At 38.2% G+C, this 26,093-nt stretch overlaps 1 long non-coding RNA gene across 5 annotated transcripts in view; it reads right to left on the reverse strand.

The window, feature by feature from the left end:
* LOC139180388 (uncharacterized) overlaps positions 1-26,093 on the reverse strand; it is a 466,644-nt gene that overhangs the window by 429,848 nt on the left and 10,703 nt on the right. For 2 of the 5 annotated variants that reach the window (XR_011564648.1, XR_011564643.1), the window contains exon 2: positions 20,640-20,760. The exons of 1 other annotated variant lie outside the window; for it this stretch is intronic. This is a non-coding gene — a long non-coding RNA (uncharacterized lncRNA). Of the gene's footprint in view, positions 1-20,639; positions 20,761-24,725; positions 24,800-26,093 lie in introns of all 5 variants that reach the window. 2 more of the 5 variants (XR_011564644.1, XR_011564645.1) reach the window with 2 other exon arrangements.

A 26,093-nucleotide genomic window follows, 5' to 3' on the forward strand; every position in this document is an offset into this window, starting at 1 on the left:
ATGTACTACTTGTATTCCCCAGGAAACCATCAACATAATTTTTAAAATTCATTAAAAAATTCATTCCTAATGGTTTTCTCATGCTCTTTTGAACTCCCTCTCTTCCACTCCACTCCCCACTCTACCTCTGCCAACTCATCCTTTGGCCATCACTGATTTGCTCTATGTCCCTCTAAATTTTCTTTCAGTAGGTATGTTTTTGTCTGCTTTCTCTCACCTAGAATACTTATTCTGAGATTCACTCATGCTGTAACATATAAGTTTCTTTATCAATCATGAATATTTCATGATTCATGAATAGTTCATGAGTATTTGGGTTATTTTTGGTTGGGCTGTTATAAATAGCACCGTTGTGAACACTCTCCACAAGTCTTTATAAAGTCAAATCCTTTTGTTCATCTTACATAAAAGATGAGTAAGAGTGGATGATTCATACAGTACATGAATGGTTAATTATTTAATAAATTGTCCATTTTTCAAAGTGGTTGCACCATTTTACATTCTCATTAGCAGTGTATCAGAGTTCCAGCATATCCAACACTTAGTACTGCTGCTAAGTCACTTCAGTCCTGTCCAGCTCTGTGCGACCCCGTAGATGGCAGCCCACCAGGCTCCCCCGCCCCTGGGATTTTCCAGGCAAGAGTACTGGAGTGGGGTGCCATTGCCTTCTCCGACACTTAGTACAATCAGTCTCTTAATTTCAGCCATTCTCACAAGTGTGCAGTGGTAATTCATTGTGGTTTGAATTTGTGTTTCCCTAAGAGTTCATGACGTTGAGCATCTTTTTGAATATTAATTGAGCATCTAAATGCTTAGCATATGAATACTTACTTACATCTTTACTGAGTTGTCAGTTTTCTCCCTATTGAATTTTATAAAGTAATTAATATATTTTGGATACAAGTTTTTTATCAGGCATATGAAGTTTAATTATTTCTCCCAGTCTGTGGCTTTCCTTTTCATTTGCCTAAAAGTACCTTTTGAAGATCTAAAGCTTTTCTTTTTGATGAAGCTCAATTTTTATGAATTGTGCTCTTGGTGTCATGTTGAGGAAATGTCTGCCTAACATGAGATCACAAAGACTGTCTCTAAAGTTTTCTTCTATAATTTTTATAGTTTTAGGTTTTACATTTAAATTTATGATCCATTTTGACTTAATTTTGTTACATAGAGCAAGGTATAGATTGAGGTTCCTTTCTTTGGGGGAGGTATAATGTTTCAGCATCATTTGTTAAAAGGACTATCCTTTCTCCACTGAATATCATTTGAGCCATAGTCTAGTATCAGTTTCCCAAATGTACATAGATGAATTACTGTCAGAAAAATAAGACAGTTGCTTCCCAATCTTTTAATGCATAAATTTTCTAATTTCCCTCTTGATATTTTTATCCATAAGTAAACACAGCAGTTATTTCAATTGCTATTCCCTAGTCACAGTACGATGATGGATATTTTTCCTCCTTGGGAGTGAGAAGAATGAGAAGCAACAGTCTACTTTTATGACTTTAATTCTGTTTGCGTTTGGTACTGTTTGTTATTTTATTATTTGTCTTTAAAGATACAACAATGTGGTAACTGTTGCCACTATTATGTGATTATATTAATAACTGAAGTACTAACACCATGCTTCAATGTCAGCAAGACACAAACTGGGGCTTCCCAGGTGGTGCCAGTAGTAAAGAACTTGCCTGCCAACGCAGGAGACATAAAAGACACGGGTTCGATCCTTGGGTTGGGAAGATCCCCTGGAGGAGGAAATGGTAACCCACTCCAGCATTCTCGCTTGGAGAATCCCAAGGACAGAGGAGCCTGGTAGGTTACAGTCCATGAGGCCACAAAGAGTCAGACAGGACTGAAGTGACTCAGCACAGCACAAGACTGCAAGACACAAACTAAGGCATCAGAAACTCTCTCATGCACGTGTGATGTCTCTTCAGAAAAATTAGGCTGAAATTGCAGGAGGGCATACATTTCACAAACCTTTTTATATGTTTATTAATCCTGAACAACAAAAATATGCACAGAATTAAGTCTGCAGAAGAGAAGCAGGAAAGAAGGTGCAAAAAAAGGAAGCTGCTGCTGCTAAGTCACTTCAGTCGTGTTCAACTCTGTGCGACCCCATAGACGGCAGCCCACCAGGCTTCCCCGTCTCTGGGATTCTCCTGGCAAGAACACTGGAGTGGGTTGCCATTTCCTCCTCCAATGCATGAAAGGGAAAAGTGAAAGTGAAGTGGCTCAGTCGTGTCCGACTCCTAGCGACCCCATGGACTGCAGCCTACCAGGCTCCTATGTCCATGGGATTTTCCAGGCAAGAGTACTGGAGTGGGGTGCCAATGCCTTCTCCGAAAAAAAGGAAGACAAAGACAGTAATAAGGGGCAAAGGTAGGATTGTACCTATCTCTAAAGTATGTTCTTCTATAGTGTCTATTCCTAGAGAATCAACAATCCCTGATATCATATGTTAATATTCAATCTTACACAGGACAGTGGCCAGATCATGAGGCTACTGTAAGATACTACTCTGAATACTTATATTCACACACACACATATATCCCAGATTGAGTTTCTGAAATAAATATTTAGCTTTGACTCACAAGAAAGACGGAGAAGGAAATGGCAACCCACTCCAGTGTTCTTGCCTAGAGAATCCTGTGGACACAGGAGCCTGATGGGCTGCCGTCTATGGGGTCGCACAGAGTCGGACACGACTGAAGCAACTTAGCATGCATGCATGCATTGAAGAAGGAAATGGCAACCCACTCCAGTATTCTTGCCTAGAGAATCCCAGGACAGAGGAGCCTGGTGGGCTGCCATCCACAGGGTCACACAGAGTCGGAGATGACTGAAACGACTTAGCAGCAGAGGCAGCACAAGAAAGCTGCTGAATCACTTTAGGAAAAATTCTAACAATGACATTAAACTGACAGCTATTAAGAGTCTTTGCCATACTGCTATACCTTATTCATATTAATTTTTTTTTTTCTCCTTCTATTCAAATACCTACTTGATGAGAAATGAAGAAATAATCAGAGAGACTTCCCTAGTGGCCAAGTGGTTAAGAATCCGGCACAAGGTTTGTCCCTGGTCCGGGAATTAGGATCCCACATGCCACCTCACAACTACTGAGCCCGTGCATCTGTGCTCTACAACTAGAAAGCCAATGAAATGAGAAGCCAGCACACTACAACCAAGAGTAGCCTCCGCTTGCTGCCACTAGAGAAAGCCCACACTTGGCAACAAAGAGACCATGCCCTGCAATGAAGACCCAGTGCAAACATAAAGAGAAGGAATTAGAAAACCTGACAGATGAGACAAGTTAAATAACTTCTTTAATTCTTATTATCTGCTAAATACTGATGCTGATGGGAAAGACTATATATAAATAACACAACTAACCCTTTACTAAGTCATCCATGTAAGTCGATGAGTGTACTGATAAATTCAGCCCCAAACGAACTCATTACTGTTTTTTCAGTAATGAAAACATATGGTTTTCATCATGTAAGGTATTTTCGATCCTTAGTACAAAAAGCTGAGGGGAGGAGGGGGTCACAATTTAAAAATCCTATATTATCATTATAAATAATGATAACGAGTTGACCTACTGTTCCTGTATCTAAACTTAGCTGATAGTTATATGATCAGAACATCAATGTATGAGATTCATGTTTGGTACAACTTCATGAGCAAATGGCCGAAATTTCTCTATGTTACTTAGGAAGCTAGATATACTCAAGATACACTAAGAACCATATTTTCTAAATAAGAGAATAAAAACAGGATATAGTTGCAGCCAATGGGTTTAACAGCCTAGAGCAAAAGTAAACAATACATTGCAATTTTCATTAGTATTTCATAAAGCACAACTAAATTGTCCTTTGCTTTACACAGTACTTTATGTTTTTAAACCTTGGTTACATCTGAAACCTCAAATCAAATTATTCTCACCCATAATTACCTCTGAGTCATGAGATAATAGAGAAATGTAAAAAAAAATAGGGACAACTCCACTGGGATCCTGTATATTTAATTATGCAGTATCTATTAAATAAAGACTCATAGTTCTTTAATGGCATTTAAAAATATATAAGCACTATATACCTCAGAGCAATGTGCCCTTTGGGGTTTTGATCCCAAGTAGGTCATCCCAAGGGGGCTTTGTCTACATATGGCCAAAGACCCACCTGCTTGCATAGGACATTATCTAGCAGGTTCTCTTAATGATTCAAATAGGTCACTGCACAATTGATTTGTATGCAGCACATTCAAATAGACTGAATAAATTTGCCAGTTCCATTATGTTTGTTCATTTTTCAACTGCCAAAAGCTTGCACAATATGTGCATATTTAAAAAGTGGCAAATAACAGTTTAGGACACACTTGCCCCAAAGTTTACATTTTTGTGTAGAATGAATATATAAGCGACTTTAGATACTATTAAATAAAAGAAAAGTCTTGACTGAGAAAGTGTAAGAAATGAGACAGCCACTTTTCTGTTGCTTTGAGGAGAAAATCCCTCTCTTTTGATACAAAGAGGGAATAGCTACAAATACTTACATAATATCTATCAGGTACCATGTTACTTCTTGTACATTTTACATTCATTATTGCATAACAGCGATATGAAATGGATTCAATTATTATCCATTTTACAGAGGTAGAAACTAAAGCAGAGAGGTTAAATAACTTGCTCAAAGTCTCACAGTAGTAACTGGCAGAGCTGGAATTTGGATCCCATCAGTCTGGTTTCAGAGCCTATACCCTCAACCATTAGGCAACACTGCATCTCCTTCCTTTTGCCTTATAGTTTCCCTCTTTCTAAATTTAGCTTCACTCTGATTTTCAAAGAGACTTTTCGCCATTTCTATCTCTTTATCATCATGCCCTCTTTGACACAGGATGAGGTGGGAATTGGTCAGAAAATAGTCGAGTTGAGAAGAAATGAGCACAATGATCAAAAACGGTTTTTTATTTATTAATACAAGGAAAAGAAAGATCAAAGAATAGCAATGGCAGTAGTTTTGCTGTTGTTGTTTAGTCGCTAAGTCATGTCTGACTCTGTCATTTCATGGACTGTAGCTCGCCAGGGTCCTCTGTCCATAGGATTTTCCAGGCAAAAGTTTTAGGAAGTCAAAATTTTGAAGATTAGTTTCTCAAAACAAGAGAATACACTATATCTCCCTGGATTCGAAAGAATGTAACATGGGCAATTTAATGATTATCTGGGATCCCTGAGCTGACACAGAAATCCTCATTAAGTAATGTTACTCTCAAGAGGGGGTGGGGGGGATGATTTGGGAGAATGGCAGTAAAACATGTATAATATCATATAAGAAACGAATCGCCAGTCCAGGTTCGATGCAGGATACAGGAAGCTTGGGGCTGGTGTGCTGGGATGACCCAGAGGGATGGTATGGGGAGGGAGGTGGGAGAGGGGTTCACGATGGGGAACACGTGTACCCCTGTGGCGGATGCATGTTGATGTATGGCAAAACCAATACGATATTATAAAGTAAAATAATAATAATAATAAAATAAAATAAAAAAATAAAAACACCAACTACTGGCGAATCATGTTTTAAATATATTTGTGAAATCCTACAAATGATAGTTTGAGTGATGGTGCTAGGGTGCAGGATTAGCAGTGGCTCAGAGTGACAGTTGGTTAGCTTTGCACTGGTGTGCTGATAAATGTTTTAACAACTAGCTGGGGAAAAGTAGGTAGATTCCTGATTTGTAGCACAAGTTACCTGATTTCTGTGAAATAAATGCTCCCACTATGGTCAGTTTCAAAGTACCAACCTGACATTACTGAACACAGAGTTTAGAAGAGACATGTCACACCATACTGTTTCATGGTGCTCCCTCCTGACAGATGAAATAGATGTCAATAAACTAAAAACCACAAATAATAGTAAAATGCATTGCAATGATGTGTTTTGAGTATTTATAACCACTGTGCATACTTTATTTGTATATTTATATAATTGAATTTTTAATAATGGCTGTTTTTAGCAACCAGCTTGCAAAATTCCTAAAAATTTACTAATTAGTTCTTGTGAGCTGTTATGAACTGAAAACACTCTATTGCTAACAAAAAATGTATAGATGACTTAGCAGGCTATAATGTCAAAAATAAAAATTCACCAAATTTCATGAGCCTGTTATCAAGTATTTAATTATTGGTAGAACACATCTTCAGGCTTCCCTGGGGGCTTAGTGGTAAATAACCCATCTGCCAATGCAGGAGACACAGGTTGATCCCTAGGTTGGGACGATACCCTGGAGAAGGAAATGGTAAGCCACTCCAGTATTCTTGTCTGGGAAATCCCATGGGCAGAAGGAACCTGGAAGGTTGCATTTCATGGGGTTGCAAAGCATTGGACGTGACTTAGCAATGCACAGGACACATCTTCTAGTTTTCTTACTCTAGAATCCAAAACCAAATTCTGTATTAAATCAATCCCTGAGAAGGCAAAGTATTTATTAAGAATGTTCTCCCAGCCAAGAATATGTAATACAGAAGGTGCTGTTTGGTAGGAAACTATTTTCCAAAATTGCCTTAACTGAAACAACTCAGTGTTTAGAAATTCTATAATCACTAGAAAAGGAATATAGATTTGCTATCACAGACTAGCTGTGATATATAGATTTGCTATAATCACTAGAAAAGGAATATAGATTTGCTATCACAGAGTGTGGCTGCAGTCACAGTCATGGTGACTGCAGCCATGAAATTAAAAGACACTTACTTCTTGGAAGGAAAGTTATGACCAACCTAGATAGCATATTGAAAAGCAGATATATGGCAAAACCAATACAATATTGTAAAGTTAAAAAATACAATTAAATTTAAAAAAATAATTTAAAACTACAGAAGCACACACAAAAAAAAAAAAAAAAAAAAAGAAAGAAAAGAAAAGAAAGAAAAGCAGAGACATTACTTTGCCAACAAAGGTCTGTCTAGTCAAGGCTATGGTTTTTCCAGCGGTCATGTATGGATGTGAGAGTTGGACTGTGAAGAAAGCTGAGCACCGAAGAATTGATGCTTTTGAACTGTGGTGTTGGAGAACACTCTTGAGAGTCCCTTGGACTGCAAGGAGATCCAACCAGTCCATTCTGTAGGAGATCAGCCCTGGGGTTTCTTTGGAAGGACTGATGCTAAGGCTGAAACTCCAGTACTTTGGCCACCTCATGCGAAGAGTTGACTCATTGGAAAAGACTCTGATGCTGGGAGGGATTGGGGACAGGAGGAGAAGGGGATGACAGAGGATGAGATGGCTGGATGGCATCACTGACTCCATGGACGTGAGTCTGAATGAATTCTGGGAGTTGGTGATGGACAGGGAGGCCTGGCGTGCTGTGATTCATGGGGTCGCAAAGAGTCAGACACGACTGAGCGACTGAACTGAACCGATCACAAACTAAATAACTGGCTGATAGCACACCACTGATTCTAAAAGAGATAGAGTGCGGCATAATATTGAAAACCATGGACACTAGAGTTAGATAACTTGGCTTCAAATCCTGTTTCTTATACTCATCATCTGTGTGAAGCTGAACAAATAACTTGCTTTGTATCTGCTTTTTCCATCTGTCAAATGTGAATTAACATAGTATCTACTACAAAAGACTATCAGCAGAATTAAATAAGTTAATATATGCAAGTTCTGAAAACAGTACCTGGCACATAATAAGCATTCGTTTAGAGACTGCCTATTGTTAAGAATAGAAAATCTATCCTTTTACTAATTTTTACTTCTGATCGTTTTTCTTCATTTATTGTCATATAGCAGTGATAAAAGCCACTGTTAAGCACCTATTTCTGCTAAGCCTTTCATGTATATTTGTGTGGGTATGTGTATATCACAAGCGTATTTGTGCATGGAAGTGAAAAGTTAAAGTGTTAATCACTCATTTGTGTCCTGCTCTTTGTGACCCCCATGGACTATAGCCCACTAGGCTCCTCTGTCCATGGAATTCTCTAGGCAAGAATATTGGAGTAGGTTGTCATTCCCTTCTCCAGGGGATCTTCCCGACCCAGAGACTGAACCCAGGTCTCCCACATTGCAGGTAGATTCTTTACCATCTGAGCCACCAGGGAAGCCCACTGGTGTCTGATTGCTCATAATTTACAACAAAACTTAAGAAAAACTCTTATTACCTCTTCTTTATATATCAGGCTTCCCTGATAGCTCAGTTGGTAAAGAATCTGCCTGCATTGCAGGAGACCCCGGTTCGATTCCTGGGTCAGGAAGATCCCTGGAGAAGGGATAGGCTACCCACTCCGGTATTCTTGGGCTTCCCTTGTGGCTCAGCTGGTAAAGAATCTGCCTGCAATGCGGAAGACCTGGGTTTGATCCCTGGGTTGAGAAGATCCCCTGGAGAAGGGGAAGGCTATTCACTCACGTATTCTGGCCTAGAGAATTTCATGGACTGTATAGTCCATGGGGGTGGCAAAGAGTCGCACATGACTGAGTAACTTTCACTTTCCCTATAAGTGAAAAAATATGAGTTTTAGTGATGTAACATGACTGTCACAGCTTTCAGAGTTAGTAGGTGGTGAATATAACATTTAAACTTGGTACTTTATACTTCCAAAGACTGAATGTACCTTTTCCCCTATTTATCACTGCCTCTTTTTAATACCCCATAATTTGATGCTCTTGTTCACAACCTATTTCTTGAAATAATCTTCCCATGGTGGCTGTGACACTTAATTTCTTCTGATTATCCTGATACTACTTCTACGTAATCATCCCTATCTCAATGAGTCATAGCCACACATTATAAACCATTCACGCGATATTTACTGTGTGCATGTCTATCTCTGTGTCCAAATTTATAAGGACAACATTCGTAACAGAGTGGAGCTCATTCAAATAACCTTAACTTGATCACATCTACAAAGACCCTATTTTTAAATAACATTACATTTTGAGGTACTGGGGGTTATGACTTCAACATATGAATTCTTAGGGTAGACATCATTCAACTTATAGCATTGCTTAACCCTACACTTAATTTCTCACAATGAGAAATTTCTGTTTGCAATTTTATTGTCTATACATGATTCTGTTCTGGGCTTTCATTTAAAAATACACAGATTTGCAAAAAAAAAAAAAACAAAAAAACATAAACTTTTCAATTATTTATTTACATCCTACCTCTTCCAAAGTAAATTAGCAATAATTTACAATACAAGAAAACAGAGAGACAAGATGTATATAATAATAAATGTGGAGATATGGAATTAGCCAAAATATTTGGGTTTTTCCATAAGATGTTACAGAAAAATCCAAATGAATGTTTTGGCCAACCCAAAACATGCTGTGATTAACACAGGGATTAATATATCTTTTCAAATTACTATTTTAATGTTCTTCAGATAAATACCCAGAAGTGAAATAGCTGGGCCATATGGTAGTTCTGTATGGATAGTCATGTATGGATGTGAGAGTGGGACTATAAAGAAAGCTGAGCATCAAAGAACTGATGCTTTTGAACAGTGGTGTTGGAGAAAACTCTTAGAGTCCCCTGAACTGCAAGGAGATCCTTGATTTTCCTAAAGGAAATCAATCCTGAATATTCCTTGGAAGGACTGATGCTGAAGCTCCAATACTTTGGCCACCTGATGCAAAGAACCGACTCACTGGAAATGACCATGACGGTGGGAAAGATTGAAGGGCGGGAGGAGAAGGGGACGACAGAGGATTAGATGGTTGGATGGCATCACCAATTCAATGAGCATGAGTTTGAGAAAAATCTGGGAGACAGTAAAGGACAGGGAAGCCTGGTGTGCTGCAGTCCATGGGGTTGCAAAGAGTCAGACATGGCTGAGCGACTGAACTGAACTGATGGTAGTTCTATTCTTAATTTTTTGAGGAATCACCATATTGTTTCCCATACTGGCTGCATCAATTTACAGTATCAAAAAACGGTGCCTAAGAGTTTTTTCTTCACATCCTCTTCAACATTTACTATTTGTCTTTTCAATATTAACTATTCTAACAGGTATGAGGTGATACCTCACTGTAGCTCTGATTTGTATTTCCCTAAGAGTGATGTTGAACATCTTTTAGGCATCTGTTGGCCATCTGTATTATATCTTCTTTGGAAAAATGCTTATTCAGATCCTTTGCCCATTTTTTAAACCTTTTTTTTTTTTTTTGTCATTGAGTTGTATGAGTTCCTTATATATTTTGAGTTTTAGCTCCTAGAAGTTTCTTTTTTACTTTACATGCCATATGTCATATACATTAACTAGAAATGTTTCAAGGATGGATTATAATGATTTAATAATTTAAAGAAATCCCATGATTATAAAGTAACACCTTTATTATAGAAGTTTGAAAAATGCAAAGTATTAAACCCATACTGAATCCCATCACTATGACATTTTGATATGTATCATTCCAAGTTACACTATATCAATAAGCAGACACATATTTGTCATTTGGAAGTTAATGGTATACACAAGTTTGTAGGCTTTTTAATTTATTATAATGTGAGCATCATTCTATAGTTTATTACTATGATTTAAATTTTATTACAAATAAGTGACAAAAGTCACTGTAGTTCTTTTTAAGTATTGTCAAGTGAAAGTCGCTCAGTCGTGTCTGACTCTTTGCGACCCCATGGACTGTATAGTCCATGGAATTCTCTAGGCCAGAATACTGGAGTGGATAGCCTTTCCTTTCTCCAGGGGATCTCCCCAACCCAGGGATCAAACTCAGGTCTTCCACATTGCAGGCGGATTCTTTACCAGCTGAGCCACAAGGGAAGCCTTTTTTTTTTTTTTAAGAGTTTGACTAAAGATTATAAAATCAAGAACCAGATGTTAAAATTCAATTTTACCCAAATAGAATAGGCAGAGCTGAATATAATTTAGCAAGACTCCACTGAAAAATATAAATCACCGAAGACAGAATTTCAGGAAAATATCATACAGCAAAAGGGTACTACTAACATTTGAAAGAACCTCACTCCATTGATAGTTTTCAGGACTAGATTGAGCAAAATTACTCAGGAATATATGCTCAGTAACTTCTTTTTGATATCACTGTTCCATCCTACTATCAGAACTGCTTCTTATGAAGATGATATATTCTATTACTATTACTCTCAAAAAGGTACAAAATCCCCAAGATTTTTTCCCTGCTAACAGGCTAATAAGTTTATCTGATACTGTTTCACAAGTACCAGCAGAAGACATAAGATTCCTGGATCACAGATCAGAGACAAAGGACTTTATTACTCATGACAAAACAGTAACCATAACTTCCCATTGGTTTGCTTTGGCTCACCATGCCCTTCCAAATCCCACAGGAATAATATAAGTGGGCCTAATGGATGTCTTCATAAACAGCGGGCTACATTTCAAGAAAGGAACACTGAGCTTGGGGAATTTACTACTTTTATAGTAGTAAACTTGTTCTCTGTATGAAGAAAATACATCACCTCATCCCTCAAGGTTGTTCACCGCAAACACAAAACTGAGCAATGGCCCAAGCAAAATGCAGTCAGGGTCTTGCATTCTTGCCATACCAAGGCAGAAAGTATACCAATCTTCATGGCCCATGGTAGATGGCTCTCCTAACAATCTCAATGTTCTAGTCATAAACTCAGTCTCACCAAATCTTGACATGTATGAGACTGCTTTCTTCCCTGAGTTTAATGTTTAGATTCACTTTTGGATAGGCCTTTAAAAATAGGCATTATTTTAAAAGTTTTTTGAAGCCCTTTATATACATTTACATTCATAACTATAGTTATTGAGCACCTATTAAATCTGGAAACATGGGACATCTTAACTAGCCTTGTTCCCAACTCTCACCTTTATTATTTTCCAGTAAGAACTACTAGATATGGAGTATGCTTGATATTTACCAAAGTGTTAGATTTATAGTTTTTTTCATATATTTTCTTCCTCAAATTTGATCTTCCCTAACCACGTTAAAATCATGCAGGCTCTTTCTAGTCTTTCACTGCCTACCATCCTACACCTAATCAAGAATCCATCATATAGCATACCATCATAAGGAAAATAAAACCCTATTTTCTAACAGCATCTGCATAAGCAGTATTTAACTTTCACATTCTGTTTCTTGTGCCAAAGTCACAACCTCCAACTTGAGATCTAAATCCATCTGTGCTCCCTTTAGTCTTTCAGATTCCGTTCCCAAATCTCCAAGTCACTAAGTCTATGTTCCAGTTTCTTCTGGCTTCCTCAATCCTCCTATGAAAATCTGTCTCCACAGAGAGCAGTTGGTAGGTTTCACGTATCTTGGCAAGCTGGCTCATGCATCTTAGGTGCTTACTCCAGGAAGGGAGCACACATTCCAAATGACAATTCAACTTCAGACCTAGATATGCCTATCTCATTCCACTTTCCATTAAGGAGCTGCATACTACCATATTTTTCTCTTCCTCCAAGAAGTTATAACTTTATTCCAAACAGCTGTTATTGCCCATGGCCCTCCTTTTCTTGGTCTCTGATGCAAGGAATGTTGAGTCATCTTCAGTATGTACAAATTCCCAATTAACTATATTGCATTTCTACCCCTCTTTCTATTCTGTGGCAGGCTCTACTCCATGCTAACCTCTTGGCACTGATTTTGATCACTTTTTATCTCCTTGAATTTTTTTTCTTTCTGACTTTTTCCCATCTTATCTAAGAAGTCTTGGTCCTAACATGTAAACCAGTGTCAACAGGCATTCCTCAATTTCATCCTTATCAGGAAGCTAGCCTGAATAATTATGCTAGACAGAAAAGCAAAAACATTGTATCTCTGCTAGTAATTTAAATACATCCCCTAAATTTACACTTATGGATCCCAAGTTGAAATTTTCTCCTTGGAAACCGAAAGAGTAATGATTTGGAGTTTTCTGGAGATAAAAAGGACTCCTACAAAAACTGCTCTAACCTTGCTTGGCCACTCTGCTCCACTTCCAGATAATCTCTGCTAACCCTTAAATATAACTAAATATTACTAATTTTACCAGAATATCAATCTCCATTTTTGTTTGTAAACAAATAACTGTATTACATGACTCTTACATTTAACGAATATCTACAGTATGCCAGGTACCTTATTTTGTTAAATTCTAGTTTAGATAGCTCTTACAGTATGTGATCTAAGTGAAAACTACATAATTATAAATGCTTTCAAGTATTAAAATAGAGGGGCTGGGAATCAACCCCAGGCAGTCAGATTCCAGATCTGTGCTCTTCAGTTCAGTTCAGTCACTCAGTCGTGTCCGACTCTTTGCGACCCCATGAATTGCAGCATGCCAGGCCTCCCTGTCCATCACCAACTCCTGGAGTTCACTCAAACTCACGTCCCTCGAGTTGGTGATGCCATCCAGCCATCTCATCCTCTGTCGTCCCCTTCTCCTCCTGCCCCCAATCCCTCCCGGCATCAGAGTCTTTTCCAATGAGTCAACTCTTCACATGAGGTGGCCAAAGTACTGGAGTTTCAGGTTTAGCATCATTCCTTCTAAAGAACACCCAGGGCTGATCTCCTCTAGAATGGACTAGTTGGATCTCCTTGTAGTCCAAGGGACTGTCAAGAGTCTTCTCCAACACCACAGTTCAAAACCATCAATTCTTCAGCGCTCAGCCTTCTTCACGGTCCAACTCTCACACCCATACATGACTACTGGAAAAACCACAGCCTTGACTAGACGGACCTTTGTTGGCAAAGTAATGTCTCTGCTTTTTAATATCTAGGTTGGTCATAACTTTCCTTCCAAGGAGTAAGCCTCTTTTAATTTCATGGCTGCAGTCACCATCTGCAGTGATTTTGGAGCCCAGAAAAATAAAGTCAGCCACTGTTTCCACTGTTTCCCCATCTATTTCCCATGAAGTGATGGGACCAGATGCCATGATCTTCGTTTTCTGAATGTTGAGTTGTAAGCCAACTTTTTCACTCTCCACTTTCACTTTCATCAAGAGGCTTTTTAGTTCCTCTTCACTTTCTGCCATAAGGGTGGTGTCATCTGCATATCTGAGGTTATTGATATTTCTCCTGGCAATCTTGATTCCAGCTTGTGCTTCTTCCAGCCCAGTGTTTCTCATGATGTATTTTGCATATAAGTTAAATAAGCAGGGTGACAACATACAGCCTTGACGTACTCCTTTTCCTATTTGGAACCAGTCTGTTGTTCCATATCCAGTTCTAACTGTTGCTTCTTGACCTGCATATAGGTTTCTCAAGAGGAAGTTCAGGTGGTCTGGTATTCCCATCTCTTTCAGAATTTTCCACAGTTTATTGTGATCCACCCAGTCAAAGGCTTTGGCATAGTCAATAAAGCAGAAATCGATGTTTTTCTGGAACTCTCTTGCTTTTTCGATGATCCAACAGATGTTGGCAATTTGATCTCTGGTTCCTATGCCTTTTCTAAAACCAGCTTGTCACTGATATATATTTAATTTTCACAATAACCCTGCAAGGCTAGTTATCTATAATTTTTAAATGAGAAAACTTAGATATAAATAGGATGAATAAATTTATCAGGGTCATTCACTTACAAGTCGTAGGCCTAGGTTTCACTAATCTCTTTTCACAACCATATCATCTCCTGTATAAATTCTTTTCTTTCTAATTAAAGCTTGCCAAATCATAGCATCACTGTAACAGTTATCTATTAATAAAGCAATGCTATACAATAAACACAAAATCTCAGTGATAACCTTTTTTTAATGTATTTATCTACCATGTCCCTATTGTTCCACATACTTGGGCGGGACTTGTTCATGCATCTGTACTCAACAGGTCAGGTAAACAGATTTCTGATTTTGGCTGGGCTCACTCATAAGTCTTGGGATTGGCTAGATGTCAATTGATTTAGGATGGTATTAGTTTCAAGGTAGGAAAATTTGGCTTTGCTAGATTGAATATGTTCTAATAGTAACAGCAGACGTTCAAGAGAAAGAGTGGAAATATGGTCTTTTTCAAGCTTCCACTTATATTATGACTGATAACATCCCATCAGCCAAAGCAAGTCACTTGGCTGGTCCTAGAATATTGGTGGAAGCATGTTACAAGACCACGTGGCAAAGGATGTGGCTATAAGAGAGGTGAAGCACGGGGCCATAACATAGTCAGGCTACTGCAGTTGTTATTATTGGGACGAAGTAATCAAGTCCTATAATTATGCATTTAGTTGTATGTGAGAGCTGAGTACTAAATTTTCATAAATTTTGCAAGGCAGTTGCTAAACCATTAGCAGCTCGAAATCAATCCATATAAGAGTATTTGTATCACAAAACTAGTCAAATGCTACAAATGACAAATCAAAGCTTTGTATAGCCAATTTAGCAGCACACTGCTGTATGCATCTCAAAAGTTTAAATCTAATGCTTCTATACATAGAAAATTTCAAGTGATTATGTGATCAAGTTACATTTCTATTTTGCATCAAAAATTATATAGGATTATGATCAGGTTGCTGTTCTGTTTTCTTTTCCTTAGTTACCTTCTATGTATGCAAATAGCTTAAAATGAATATTTCTAAAGATAGATGGCTCATCATTTCTTGAACAGGTACAGCAAGGATAGTAATTAAGTAAACATCATCAAAGAAATTACTTATGAGCCTAAAGATTCCAATTTGCTATTTTAAAGAGTATTTTAATTCTAATTCATTCTGTATTTTCAGCAAGTCTGTTGTAGATAATCCCAAGGGCAATATCAGGTTCCAGAATCTATTAATTTTGTCTGAAGACAATTGAAGAGGTAATTTAGACTGTCTTAGAATCACAGATCACATGTGGAGTTTCCTCTATCACTTGAAGAATTTGCACATAGGTGTCTCCTTTATAAACAAAATAAAAATTCATTCTATTTTAAAAACAAGTAAATATGTTTCACAAATTATGACTGATGAAGCTGGGGATGCAGGAGATGCAATTTTTCTAACTTTTAGCCACTCCCACGTCTCTAGTGCACCATCACTGCCATCACCAAAAAAAGAGAAAGAAGGAAGGGAGAGAAGTTGCCAACAGACCACAATATGAAACATTAAGTAATGCTAAAACAGGTTGAAAATGACTATGTATTTGGTGTTTTACTTTCCTCAGTGGGTAAGGAAAGTGTGAAGTGAGTCTGCTTTCTCTATGAAAATTTCAATTATGGTAGTAAGTTATGAAATTGTATCCAGTATTTCTTCTTAATTAAGAACTGAAAACACTGAATCTGAGCATATACACATATTCTTTCTCCCTTTCTTTCCCTTTCTCTACCTGTAAATGTGTGCAAATATAAAGATTATGCATGAAGCCAAACTATCTCAGTTCAGATTCAAGCTCTGGTACCTTGAGCAAGTATTTAACCTCTGTGTCCATTTTCCTCATCTACAAAATGTGGACAAAAACAGTATCCACTTCAAGGGTTGTTATGAGTATTAAAATAATTAATACGTATAAAGTATTTAGAACAGTGGCTATAAATTCTCAGAAAATGTTGCCTGCCATTATTATATGATACTGAAACCATTTAAGTCAGCTTTAAAAAACAACTCAAACTAGAACATTCTCTAACACCACATATAAAATAACCTCAAAATGTATTCAAGACTTAACTGTAAGGCCAGATACAAAAAAACTTTTAGAGAAAAACACAGGTAAAACAGTCTTTGACACATATCACAGTAATAACTTTTTGGATCCACCTCCTAGAGTAATGAAAATAAAAATAAACAAATGGGACCTAATTAAAAGCTTTTTCACAGTAAAGGAAACCATGAACAAACCATAAGCACAAGCCACAGAAAGGGAGAAAATATTTGCAAATGAAGCAGCTGAAAAGGGATTAATCTCCAAAATATACAAGCATCTTAACATCAAAAAAGCAATCAAAATATGGGCCAGAAGTTCTAAATAGACAAGTCTCCAGAGAAGACATACAGAGGGCCAAAAAACACATAAAAAGATGCTGCTGCTGCTGCTGCTGCTAAGACACTTCATTCATGTCCGACTCTGTGCGACCCCATAGACGGCAGCCCACCAGGCTCCCCCGTCCCTGGGATTCTCTAGGCAAGAACACTGGAGTGGGTTGCCACTTCCTTCTCCAATGCATGAAAGTGAAAAGTGAAAGGGAAGTCGTTCAGTCGTGTCCAACTCTTAGCGACCCCATGGACTCCAGCCTTCCAGGCTCCTCCTTCCATGGGATTTTCCAGGCAAGAGTACTGGAGTGGGGTTCCATTGCCTTCTCCAGAAAAGATGCTGAACACCACTAATTATTAGAGAAATGCAAATCAAAAGCTATAATGTGATATCACCTCACACCAGTCAGAACAGCCATCATCAAAAAGTCGACAAACAACAAATACTAGAAAGGGTGTAGAGAAAAGGGAACTCTCATACACTAGTGGGAATGTAAATTGGTACAGTCACTATGCAGAACAGTATGGAGGTTCCGTAAAAAAACTAAAAATAGAGCTATCATATGGTCCAGCAATCCCGCTTCTGGGCAAATATCCAGAGAAAACCATAATCCGAAAGGATACATGCACCCCAACATTCACTGCAGCACTATTTACAATAACCAAGACATAGAAGCAACCTAAATGCCCATCTACAGAGGAATGGATAAAGTAGATGTGGGACATACATGTTGATACAACAGAGTATTACTCAGCCATAAAAGAATGAAATAATACCATTTGCTACATGGATGAACCTAGAGAGATGATCATTCTAACTGAAGTAAGTCAGAGAAAGTCAAATATCACATAACTATCATGCATATGTGGAATCTAAAAATATGATACAAATTAACTTACTTACAAAACAGAAACAGGCTTCAAAACAACAACAACAACTTAGGTTTACCAAAGGGAAAAACTGGAGAGGAGGGATAAATTAGAAGTTTAGGATTAACACATACACACTACTATATATAAAACAAATAAACAACAAGGATGTATTATATAACACAGGGGATTCTACTCAATACTCTGTAAGAGAAAAGAATCTGAAAAAGAATGGATATATGTATAACTGAATCACTTTGCTATACATCTGATACTAATACACTGTAAATCAACTATACCGCAATACAAAATAAAAATCAAAATAAAAAGTAATTAGTTAACTCAGAAAGTTTAATTATATTTGTTGTGATTTTAAAACATATTTATTTCTCAAGGATCTGTGTGTTACATTAGTAACAGTTTAACAGTGTGTAGACAAGAGTCTGAGGAGGGCATCAGCAGCTCAGACTTATGGTAAAGACAAAGACCTTCCACCTTAGTTTTGGTGGTTATGTTTATTAACAACATATACAGAAATGTACATAAATAATAAAGACTTTATGAAAACATATGATATCTGGGTCCCCTTAAAATCTTATATCTCCAAAATCATAGGATACAAAATAGGTCTATGTGTGCTTAATATTCTTATTTGAGACATCTTTTAACTAGGAAAAAATCTTAGATGTATTAGAAATAGTTACATGTATTTTTATCTTTTAATAACTGTAATTTCACACTGAGGGCAAAGACAAAGTGTGAACTGTTATCTCTTGGTGGTATATGATTGGAAAATCCAAGAAGACATAATGGAAAAAGAGAAGAGTGAATGGTTCTGGTAATGGAATAAGAATTACTACAAAAGAAGACTTTACAATATTATAATGTACTCAGTTCAGTCACTCAGTCGTGTCTGACTCTTTGCAACCCCATGGACTGCAGCACACCAGGCCTCCTTGTCCATCGCCAACTCCCAGACTTTATTCAAACTCATGTCCATTGATTCGGTGATGCCATCCAAGCATCTCATCCTCTGTTGTCCCTTTCTCCTTCTGCCTTCAATCTTTTCCAGCATCAGCGTCTTTTCCAATGAGTCAGTTCTTCACATCAGGTGGCCAAAGTATTTGAGTTTCAGCTTCAGTATCAGTCCTTCCAATGAATATTCAGGATTGATTTCCTCTAGGACGGACTGGTTGGATCTCCTTACAGTCCAAGGGACTCTCAAGAGTCTTCTCCAACATCACTGTTCAAAAGCATCAATTCTTCGGCACTCAGCGTTCTTCAAAGCCCAACTCTCACACCCATACATGACTACTGGAAAAAACATAGCTTTGACTAGATGGACCTTTGTTGGCAAAGTAATATCTCTGCTTTTTAAGCTGAGATAAAAAAGATAAGTTTTATATTTTGTAAGCATGAAGTTTAATTATATAGGATAGTCAGAAATCTCACATGTAAGACAAAGACATGCATATCACAATGAAAATTCCACTGAGATAAAAATTGGCAATTGAAAATTTATGTCCTCTGAAATTATTTTATTATACACTGCTTGTAGGAAGAGCAAAACATAGATTAGTGATTGTGGTGGTTTTGTTGCTAAGTCATGTCCAACTCTTGCAACCCCATGGACTGTAGCCCTGGGGTTGCAAGGAACCCATGAATAGAGGTTCCTCTGTTCATGGGATTTCCCAGGCAAGAATACTGGAGTGGGTTGCCATTTCCTTCTCCAGGGGATCTTCCTGATCCATGGATAGAACCTGGGTCTCCTGCATTTCAGGCAGATTCTTTACCAACTGAGCCATCAGGGAAGCCATATACTAGTGATGCTATTTATTAAATATGTTTGGAAGTTACATGCTGTGGCACTATCAGCTAGCATCTATGAAACAGGCCCTATTTGTTTTTCTAGGCTTTATTTGAATACACGGACAGAGAAGAGAATAATTAAGGCTATAAACATGGAAACTGCTATGGTTTTAATTAACATATATTCTAATGTGATATATATAATATAAATATGTAGATATATATTTATATAAATAACAGTATATTTATACTTACATTTTAAGAGAAATATAAATCATATTTATATTTATAGGACATTAAACAGCCTGAGACAATTTTAATATAATAGCCATAGACTACAGTGTAAGAAAATAATATTTGATAACTTTAAAAATTCAAACTTATGGTATCATAGGTTATCACTCAAAATCAACCAGAGCTCAGTCAATATTAAGCCCAGATTTTCAAATAGCATTGCCAGGCCAATCTTACAATGTAATGGGATCCTTACAGATTCAACAAGAAAATAAAAAGTTAATATAAGCCTTTATAATAGTATGGAGATATTTTATACTATACACAAGTACTTCCATTATATCCAATGAGGTTAAGGTTGTCTACACAACTGATCTCATTATTCATCATTGTTAAATGGCTTCTGCACATAGAGCACTCATCCTCCCTACTCACTACAACGGCCCAACCTGAAAGAACCCATCATGTATGTTGACATGAGGTTGTTTAATCAAACAATTTTTTCTTATCTATAGAAAAGAAGGAAAAAAAAGTATTCTGGGGAAAAGATGAATGCTTCCGTGGATTCCTCTATACAGATTAAAACGGTCGACTCAGCAGCACTCTGAGTAAAATACAGAGCCTAGGGAAGCAAGCTGATGGCACTTTAGTTTATTGTACTTAACAGCACTCAGGACAAGCATTTTATTCACATAGATTTCCCCTAGCTGAAATTAATTTCTCTCTTTTTTGCGCTTGCACAGCACACAATTTCTTCCTCTCCTGCAGCATTTGCCACATTTTGCCTTATTCTAGGCTCTACTTTTCTTGTGTAAAAAAGTGAAACATCAATACTTACAAGTATCTTAATAAAATGTTTAAGGTTTTTCTGTATCTCCTCTCCTTCTCCATATGTCCTTCTCCCCTAAAACAGGGCCATGCTTGACACACAGAATACAAGTACAGCTCAACTGGCACCACTATAAAACAAACCAACAGCATGGAAAATAAAAGAGTGAATTATAAGGAAGTATCATATTTTAATTTTTTCTTCTTCCCTCCATCATATTTTTAATATATTCTAGGCTACCAGAATATTTGGTCTTTCTTTCTGACCAAAAAGTGGTTAGAGCATGTACCATGTTATGAAATTATGGTATTATTAGCAAATTATTAGCAAATTATTTGTCTGAATTTGAGGTCTCTTCAATGGCAGAAGACTGTTATCATCTTATCAGTAAGTTCAACTTCAGATTAAGTCTTATACTCTGTGTCCTAGTTCTTAGTGTCCTATATATGCTGCTGCTGCTTCTAAGTCGCTTCAGTCGTGTCCGATTCTGTGTGACCCCACACGGCAGTCCACCAGGTCCCCCGTCCCTGGGATTCTCCAGGGAAGAACACTGGAGTGGGTTGCCATTTCCTTCTCCAACGCATGAAAGTGAAAAGTGAAAATGAAGTCGCTCAGTCATGTCCAACTCTTAGCGACCCCATGGACTGCAGCCTACCAGGCTCCTCCATCCATGGGATTTTCCAGGCAAGAGTACTGGAGTAGGGTGCCATTGCCTTCTCCGAAATTACTCCTCAGTAAACTATAAATAGAAAACAAATACAATGTACAACACTTTATAATGACTTAAAAGGGCTATTACAGAGTATGTATTTTAAATATTACCAAAATGGAACTTAAAAATAATAAATCAACTTTATTAATTGTATGTACATAATACATTTAAGGGACTAGATCTGATATACAGAGTGCCTGATGAACTATGGATGGAGGTTAGTGACACTGTACAAGAGACAGGGATCAAGACCATCCCCATGGAAAAAAGCTAAATGGCTGTCTCAAGAGGCCTTAGAAACAGTTGTGAAAAGAAGAGAAGCAAAAAGCAAAGGAGAAAAGAAAAGATATAAGCATCTGAATGCAGAGTTCCAAAGAATAGCAAGGAGAGATAAGCCTTCCTCCAAAATCAGTGCCAGGAAATAGAGGAAAACAACAGAATGGGAAAGACTAGAGAGCTCTTCAAGAAAATTAAAGATACCAAGGGAATATTTCATGCAAAGATGGGCTCAATAAAGGACAGAAATGGTATGGACCTAACAGAAGCAGAAGATATTAAGAAGAGGTGGCAAGAACACACAGAAGAACTATACAAAAAAGGTCTTCACGACCAAGATAATCACAATGGTGTGATCACTCACCTAGAGCCAGATATCCTGGAAGGTGAAGTCAAGTGGGCCTAAGAAAGTATCACTACGAACAAAGCTAGTGGAGGTGATGGAATTCTGGTTGAGCTATTTCAAATCCTGAAAGATGATGCTGTCAAAGTGCTGCACTCAATATGCCAGCAAATTTGGAAAACTCAGCAGTGGCCACAGGACTAGAAAAGGTCAGTTTTCATTCCAATCCCAAAGAAAGGCAATGCCAAAGAATGCTCAAACTACCACACAATTGCACTCATCTCACACGCTAGTAAAGTAATGCTCAAAATTCTCCAAGCAAAGCTTCAGCAATACGTGAACCATGAACTTCCAGATGTGCAAGATGGTTTTAGAAAAGGCAGAGCAACCAGAGATCAAATTGTCAACATCCACTGGATCATCGAAACAGCAAGAAGAGTTCCAGAAAAAGATCTATTTCTGCTTTATTGACTATGCCAAAGCCTCTGACTGTGTGGATCACCACAAACTGTGGAAAATTCTGAAAGAGATGGGAATACCAGACCACCCGACCTGCCTCTTGAGAAATCTGTATGCAGGTCAGGAAGCAACAGTTAGAACTGGACATGGAACAACAGACTGGTTCCAAATAGGAAAAGGAGTACGTCAAGGCTGTATATTGTCACCCTGCTTATTTAACTTATATGCAGAGTACATCATGAGAAATGCTGGGCTGGAAGAAGCACAAGCTGGAGTCAAGATTGCTGGGAGAAATATCAATAACTTCAGATATGCAGATGACACCAGCATTATGGCAGAAAGTGAAGAGGAACTAAACAGCCTCTTGATGAAAGTGAAAGAGGAGAATGAAAAAGTTGGCTTAAAGCTCAACATTCAGAAAACGAAGATCATGGCATCTGGTCCCATCACTTCATGGCAAATAGATGGGGAAACAGTGGAAACAGTGTCAGACTTTATTTTTGGGGGCTCCAAAATCACTGCAGATGGTGACTGAAGCCATGTAAAAGACACTCCTTGGAAGGAAAGTTATGACCAACCTAGACAACATATTAAAAAGCAGAGATATTACTTTGCCAACAAAGGTCCATCTAATCAAGGCTATGGTTTTTCCAATGGTCATGTATGGATGTGAGAGTTGGACTGTGAAGAAAGCTGAGCGCCAAAGAATTCATGCTTTTGAACTGTGGTGTTTGAGGAGACTGTTGAGAGTCCCTTGGACTGCAAGGAGACCCAACCACTCCATTCTAAAGGATATGGGTCTTGGGGGTACATTGGAAGGACTGATGCTAAAGCTGAAACTCCAGTGCTTTGGCCACCTCATGTGAAGAGTTGACTCATTGGAAAAGACTCTGATGCTGGGAGGGATTGGGGCAGGAGGAAAAGGGGACGACAGATGAGATGGCTGGATGGCATCACCAACTGAATGGACATGAGTTTGAGTGAACTCTGGGAGTTGGTGATGGACACGGAGGCCTGGCGTGCTGCGATTCATGAGGTTGCAAAAAGTCGGACACGACTGAGCAACTGAACTGAATTCATACAAAAATGTTAAGGATTTTCGCCTCCATGGTTATAAGGACACCTCTGATCAACTTTCTTATAATTAGCTGACACACATTCATATAATACTAATTAATTTTATTAGCCTAAAAACTAAGTGAAATATAACTCCAAATAATCACCACCCACTTAGAAAAACAATTAAAATACTATCTGCTATAGTCAACTATTTATTGAGCACATCCTATTTTCCAGCACCAAAACACATTACCTACAGAAATCAAAGAAACCACCCTTCATCTCTTTCCTATTTGTCTCCCTAAGGGCATTACCATGTGCGTGTGCTCAGTCGCATTCAGCTCTTTGCAACTTGATGGGCTGTAGCCTGTCAGGCTACTTCTGCCCAAGGAATTTTTTAGGCAAGAATACTGGAGTGGGTTGCCATTTCTTACTTCAGGGGATCTTTCCAACCCAGGGATCAACCTACATCTCCTGCATTGACCGGAAGATTCTTTATCATTGCACCACCTGGAAAGCCATGGTCATCAGCTGCTGCTGCTGCTGCTGCTAAGTCGCTTCAGTCGTGTCCGACTCTGTGCGACCCCGTAGGTGGCAGCCCACCAGGTCCCCCATCCCTGGGATTCTCCAGGCAAGAACACTGGAGTGGGTTGCCATTTCCTTCTCCAATGCTTGAAAGTGAAAAGTCAAAGTGAAGTCGCTCAGTCGTGTCCAACTCTTAGCGACCCTATGGACTGCAGCCTACCAGGCTCCTCTGTCCATGGGATTTTCCAGGCAAGAGTACTGGAGTGGGGTGCCATTGCCTTCTCCAATGGTCATCAGCACCAATCTCTAATTTCTTTTAATAAAATACATGCTAGTGGGAAGGTATAATAATAATGTATTATTCTACTATTCTGGAATTTTAAAATGACACATGCACACATTTAAAGGTTATACATTTTAAATAGATACAAACTGCCCTATATATAGGAAGTACTAAAAATCTTTGTTAAATTGCATTAATCAAACCAATGGAGTTTACATTTGTTGATGCTAGTCTGTAAGTCAATGATTTGGCAAATATTCTCCTATTCAGTATCCACAGGTTTCTGTTATTTAGTCACTAAGTCATGTCTCACTCTTCTGAGACCCCCATGGACAGAAGCCCACCAGGCTCCTCTGTCCATGGAATTCTCCAGGCAAGAATACTGGATGGGTTGGCATGCCCTTCTCCAGGGGATCTTCCCGACCCAGGGATACGAACCTGTGTATCCTGCACGGGCAGATGGATTCTTTACCACTGAGTCTCTTGGGAAGCCCATTCACAGGATACTACCACTCAAAACAAAAAGGAAAAGAAAAAAAAAAAAAAAGGTGATTAACTGATTTAGTGTTATCTGTCTTCTTCATAGTCTGGGGAATTGAAGGATAGAGAGGAAACAGATCTAGTCAAGGGGTCAAGGATGAAGCCTGAATGCTAAATTATCTTATAACTCAGCTATATAAACACGTCTATGAGTTTAGCCTTTTAAATCATTTACAGGCCATTATCTTGATAAAGGAACTGAAGACTTAGGATGAGAAAGAAAAAACAAGAGTCTTGAAATAGAAACTTAGTACATCCAAATTAAGTTTACATCTGACATGGCAAAAGAAAAAAAATCAATCATAGGTTTTGACCCATAGGGATTTTTCTGCTCATCCATAAGAAGGTGACTGAGATGAGAAAAATATAATTTGTACCATCTACTACTATAGATTACCATCCTCTTATGAAGACATGAGACCAAGTGATTACGAGTTGACTTAAGAAAATCTGGCACAGTTTTGAAAAGATATTCAAAAAAGTATTTTAAAACTATAAAACAAATTAGATGCTTGATTTGTTCATGTGACACCAAATTATTTTGACAAAATACATATTAATATATTTCCTGAAGTAAACAGTTATTTGTGGTCACCTATAAAACCCACTCCAGTGTTCTTGCCTGGAGAATCCCAGGGATGGGGGAGCCTGGTGGGCTGCCATCTATGGGGTCACACAGAGTCGGACACGACTGAAGTGACTTAGCATAGCCTAGCATAAAGACATCCTTAAGGGACTTCCCTGGTAATCCAGCAGTGAAGACTACATGTTTCCATTGCAAGGGGCATGTGCTCAATCCCTGGTTGAGCAATAAAAATTTCACACACTGGGAAGTGTGGCCAAAAAACAATTAAAAATATCATTAATAAAAAATAAAGACAACCTTAAGAGAGAGAAAACAGAGGAGCTGACTCAGTTCAGTTGCTCAGTCATGTCCGACTCTTTGCAACCCCATGACTGCAGCACACCAGGCCTCCCTGTCCATCACTAGCTCCCAGAGTTTGTTCAAACTCATGTCCATCAAGTCGATGATGCCATCCAACCAGCTCATCCTCTGTTATCCCCTTCTCCTCCTGCCTTCAATCTTTCCCAGCATTAGGGTCTTTTCCAGTGAGTCAGTTCTTTACATCAGGTGGCCAAAGTACTGGAGCTTCAGCTTCAGCATCAGTCTTTCCAATGAATATTCAAGCCTGATTTCCTTTAGGATTGAGTGGTTTGATCTCTTTGCAGTCCAAGGGACTCTCAAGAGTCTTGTTCAACACCTGA

This window comes from Bos indicus, chromosome 28 (genome assembly GCF_029378745.1).
Source record: "Bos indicus isolate NIAB-ARS_2022 breed Sahiwal x Tharparkar chromosome 28, NIAB-ARS_B.indTharparkar_mat_pri_1.0, whole genome shotgun sequence".
Lineage (NCBI taxonomy): Eukaryota > Metazoa > Chordata > Mammalia > Artiodactyla > Bovidae > Bos > Bos indicus.